General features: G+C 39.7%; 1 pseudogene; it reads right to left on the bottom strand.

Moving 5' to 3' along the window:
- Window positions 1–1685: 1685 nt before the first annotated feature.
- Window positions 1686–4340, bottom strand: LOC138988578 (putative olfactory receptor 7A2; annotated as a pseudogene).
- Window positions 4341–5581: the final 1241 nt, after the last annotated feature.

The following is a 5581-nucleotide window of genomic DNA, read 5'->3' as shown; positions in this document are numbered from 1 at the left end:
TAACAGAACACTCCTTTAAGGGATTTCTGCTTTCTGTTTCCTTGCCTGGAACTTGAACTGGGAATTAAAGCAGTTCAAGTCCTGAGTTCAATATTTCCTTCTCCAAGTTCTCCTATACTCTTAGAAGTAACCCACCAAAACATTATACTTCTTTTACTAAAAAGCTCTAAGGTATCAAATACTTTGGTACTGAGAATCTTGCTTTCTAAAGGCATATATCTATAGTTATCTAAAAGTAATAATTTAAGTTTAATTTAATTGTAGATTTGCCACAGCATGCTGTGAAATATTGCTCTCTCTTTTAGCTACCACCCCCACACATGCACACTAGAGTCATTAATGCCTTTAAATCTAATCAGAACACAGAACCAATTTCAGATGTCCAGCTCTAGAATTATATTCCTTTGAAACCACTTCTGAAACCAGTAATTGCAGAAGTGAGCATTCAGTCATAGAACCAGGACTACTATGATTTAGGGATTATGAATTTATTATAGAAATTAGACCTTACACTTTGAGAGAATAGCTTGGAATGGAAGATTTGAAAGCAGTTGTGGTTTTCAAAATAACCACCAACCAGTTATTCAAAGAACATCTAATTGCTGAAGAGAGACTGCAAAGTTTGAGTTCGTGATGAAGTTTTTGCAGATCTGTTATATCTCTGGCTCTGCAGCCAAATGTCTGTTGATACACTTGAGGTCACTTTCGATCATCAGGAACACTAGTTGGGAAGAAGTGCTGACCAGAGCAGAATATAGTGAAGTCAAGCTAAAATTCATCGCACACTTGCATCTATCTGTCAACTCATCGAATGTCAAGACCTTCAGAGAGCAATTATTGTCACTTCACTTCCACATGTTAAATCACATACAATTTCTCTTTTAACAAGAGGTAAGGTGATTCTAGATATCTTTTTAATCAAGTTGATACAGAACACAGCACAAACATGTAGCTGGTAGTAACCAAGAGGATTGCATTCCAAACCTGACCCACAACTTTTCTCTGCCAATCATTTATTTGAATAAAACCATGCTCCTTTGTTTTCATGTTGTCTATTTCTGCTTTGTTGGCTGACTTCTGTTACCATGGCAGAATTGAGTGGTTGTCATAGAGGCTATGTGACTTGAGAGCCAAAAATGTTTACATACTCTCTTCTTCTTTACAGAATTTAGAGACTCCTTGTCTAGATTAGTAGACAATTAGCATAAAAATAGGTATACTGAAAGAAAAAGTTGATGTAATGAGATGTTATCATTGTAATCAATGGTACAATTCTAAATGAAAAATCAGGTTCAATCTCTTATATATCTATAGAAATTTTAACATTCATTACTAACCTGACAAGTAAAATGAAACATCAAATATATATTTTTAATTAATGAATATTTTAAATATAGATTACCCAAAAACTAAAATTCACTTAATTAAAATGATTACAACTAAATTCCTTGGTTTCTAAAATTGGGGATGAAATTTAGGAAAAGAAAACAGGAAAATGATGAAAAGAGTTTAGAGATATCTAGGTCATTATCAAACAAAATACATGAAATGATGTTTCAAAAATTTGTAAATTTTATGAACAAACAGAAACAGTCACAAAGTATCTGGATTTCTGAATCTTAATATATTTTTTAAATTTTGTGTTATTCATGGGCACCTCTCCAGCCCCAAGACAAGCATCTCTGTCACCCTTTGAAAGTGATAGAAGTGGCACAATTTATCAAAGGACATTTTATGTCCTTATTTCTCAGACTATAGATAAAAGGGTTCAGCAGGGTGTAACCACTGTATACATAACTGAAAGCATTTTACTGACCTTGGTACTTAGGGTTATTCCAGAACTTATCTACATCTCAAGTCTTGTACCATAGAACAAGGAAACAATAGAGATGTGAGATCCACAGGTGGAAAATACCTTATACTTGCCTCTAACTGATGAAATTCTCAGAATAGATAAAAGAATCTTAGAGTAAGAGAAAAGGATACTAGTGAATGAAATAAAACTCACCAAGATGCAAAATACAGCACTAGGTGATTTTAAAAATTGTCAGAACAGGTATGTTGAAGCACCTGATTGCTTTCTCTGAAAAAGTGGGGGATTACCATGTCAGCACAGAAGGAGAGCTGCAGTACAAGTAAACTATTTAACAAAGAGTCCAGAATGTTTAATAACCAACATACCAGAAGCAGGAGACCACAGAGCTGGGGGATCATGATGACTGTGTAATCCAAGGGCTGACAGATGGCTACAAACAAGTCATGGGCCATTGCGTTCAGGAGAAAGTAATCCAAAGCTACAAAGAGCACAAAAAAGTATAACTTGCACAGGCAGCCTTCATAGGTTTGGCTTTGGTCTTTATCTGGATGTTCCACAACATCTTTGGGATGGACGTGGAGCTGAAACAGATATCTACAAAGAATAGGTTGGAGAGGAAGAAATACATGGGTGTGTGGAGGTGGGACTCAGTGACAATGGTCAGGATAATGAGAAGGTTCCCAAAGAAGGTGATCAGGTACAAGAACAGGAACAGCCCAAAAAGGAGAGGCTTCAGTTCTGTCTCTTCTGAGAATCCAAGCAGAAAAAAAATTCTGCAACCTGTGTATGGTTTCCTGGTTCCATGTTGCTTATGAGATTTCCAGTGACTCAGATGGTAAAGAATCTGCCTGTGATGCAGGAAACCTGGGTTCAATCCCTGGATAAGGAAGATCCCCTAGAAATGGTAATGGCTACCCACTCCAATATTCTTTCCTGGAGAATCCCATGGACAGAGGAGCCTGGCCAGGCTATAGTCTATGGGGTTGCAAAAAGTAGGACATGACTGAGCAATCAACATACATGTTCAGAAGAATGTAAATGGCCCACCTTAAGAGTTTGTCAAGGCTGTATATTGTCACTCTACTTATTTAACTTATATGCAGAGTATATCATGAGAAACGCTGGACTGGAAGAAACACAAACTGGAATCAAGATTGCTGGGAGAAATATCAATAACCTCAGATATGCAGATGACACCATCCTTATGGCAGAAAGTGAAGAGGAACTGAAAAGCCTCTTGATGAAAGTGAAAGTGGAGAGTGAAAAAGTTGGCTTAAAGCTCAACATTCAGAAAATGAAGATCATGGCATCCGGTCCCACCACTTCATGGGAAATAGATGGGGAAACAGTGGAAACAGTGTCAGACTTTATTTTTCTGGGCTCCAAAATGACTACAGATGGTGATTGCAGCCATGAAATTAAAAGACACTTACTCCTTGGAAGGAAAGTTATGACCAACCTAGATAGCATGTTCAAAAGCAGAGACATTACTTTGCCAACAAAAGTTCGTCTAGTCAAGGCTATGGTTTTTCTTGTGGTCATGTACGAATGTAAGATTTGGACTGTGAATAAGGCTGAGCACTGAAGAATTGATGCTTTTGAACTGTGGTGTTGGAGAAGACTCTAGAGAGTCCCTTGGACTGCAAGGAGATCCAACTAGTCCATTCTGAAGGCGATCAGCCCTGGGATTTCTTTGGAAGGAATGATGCTAAAGCTGAAATTCCAGTACTTTGGCCACCTCATGGGAAGAGTTGACTCATTGGAAAAGACTCTGATGCTGGAAGGGATTGGGGGCAGGAGGAGAAGGGGACGACAGAGGATGAGATGGCTGGATGGCATCACTGACTCGATGGACGTGAGTCTGAGTGAACTCCGGGAGCTGGTGATGGACAGGGAGGCCTGGCGTGCTGCGATTCATGGGGTCGCAAAGAGTCGGACATGACTGAGCAACTCATCTGATCTGATCTGATCTCCTGGGTACAGCCAACTGTGTGTCAGCATTGTACCTAATTTCATCCTTTTCCCTAAACTGTCTTTCCTCCAAAAATTCTTACCCCAAAAAATTAAGAACCTGTCTTAGAAAGTCTCTTGATCATTAAACTTTTCTTATATTGTTTTCCCCACTGATTCCCCTAAAATTCACAAATGAAAATAGCCTATTGTGCTCTTCCATATCCTCCAGCACCTATGAAGATGCAGTGGTTCACCCAAATAATGTCATGGAAACATCTGCCTTCTCCCATCCAATTACTTCCTTGAATGGTGGACAAAATTGGAAGCTGCCCCTAAAAGAGCAAGGAGATGGAACCGCTCAGGAAGCCTCTGTGAGATGATTGTGTTTTCTCATCCCCTTTGATGAGACAGACTTGAAAATATTGAGGAAAAGCATTTGTACTTTTTGTGACTTATGAATATGAATTCCCATAGGGCCTCATTGAATGAAATGTTCTTTGGTATTTTTTCTCTGATGGATGTGATTCTTACTTATTAGGATATTAAAAGAAAGCAAATGCTTGTGCCACATTTTCCCCTTTAGGGTATACATGGGAGCTCAAGTCATGTCTCCTATCTCACTGGACTTCTCAGAGTAGCTTCCAAGATGCAGGATATCATTAAAAGTTGATTTATGTGGCTATGACATGAAATTTCTTCTTCTAAGAATTGAAGGCCACAATCAAACACCTTGAGTTGACACTATTGGAGCCTCACTCAAACGTATGAGAAAAGTCCTTGATCTCACCTGATCCAAGAGAGAATTACTGTGTGTATTTATCATGAGGGCCCTTTTAACTGACAGTGCACACTAATAAAAGGGAACACCATCCACTGAGCAGGTCCATGGTGTAACAGTCATTGTATGTTTGCCATGGAAAGTCTCATGGGGTCATCACATGTAAGTCAGTTCAGTCGCTCAGTCGTGTCCGACTCTTTGTGACCCCATGAATCGCAGCACGCCGGGCCTCCCTGTCCATCACCAACTCCTGGTGTTCACTCAGACTCACATCCATCGAGTCAGTGATGCCATCCAACCATTTCATCCTCTGTCGTCCCCTTCTCCTCCTGCCCTCAATCCCTCCCAGCTTCAGAGTCTTTTCCAATGAGTCAAATCTTCGCATCAGGTGGCCAAAGTATTGGAGTTTCAGCTTTAGCATCATTCCTTCCAAAGGAATCCCAGGGCTGATCCCCTTCAGAATGGACTGGTTGGATCTCCTTACAGTCCAAGGGACTCTCAAGAGTCTTCTCCAACACCACAGTTCAAAAGCATCAATTCTTTGGTGCTCAGCCTTCTTCACAGTCCAAATCTCACATCCGTACATGACCACAAAAAATAACCATAGCCTTGACTAGACGGACCTTTGTTGGCAAAGTAATGTCTCTGTTTTTCAATATGCTATCTAGGTTGGTCATAACTTTCCTTCGAGAAATCTGTATGCAGGTAGGAAGCAACAGTTAGAACTGGACATGGAACAACAGACTGGTTCCAAATAGGAAAAGGAGTACGTCAAGGCTGTATATTGTCACTCTGCTTATTTAACTTATATGCAGAGTACATCATGAGAAACGCTGGGCTGGAAGAAGCACAAGCTGGAATCAAGATTGCCGGGAGAAATATCAATAACCTCAGATATGCAGATGACATCATCCTTATGGCAGAAAGTGAAGAAGAACTCAAAAGCCTCTTGATGAAAGTGAAAGTGGAGAGTGAAAAAGTTGGCTTAAAGCTCAACATTCAGAAAATGAAGATCATGGCATCCGGTCCCATCA

Source organism: Bos mutus, chromosome 7 (genome assembly GCF_027580195.1).
Source record: "Bos mutus isolate GX-2022 chromosome 7, NWIPB_WYAK_1.1, whole genome shotgun sequence".
NCBI classification, from domain to species: domain Eukaryota; kingdom Metazoa; phylum Chordata; class Mammalia; order Artiodactyla; family Bovidae; genus Bos; species Bos mutus.
The sequence above is the reverse complement of the archived record's forward strand: the minus strand, read 5'-3'. Positions and strand labels throughout refer to the sequence as shown.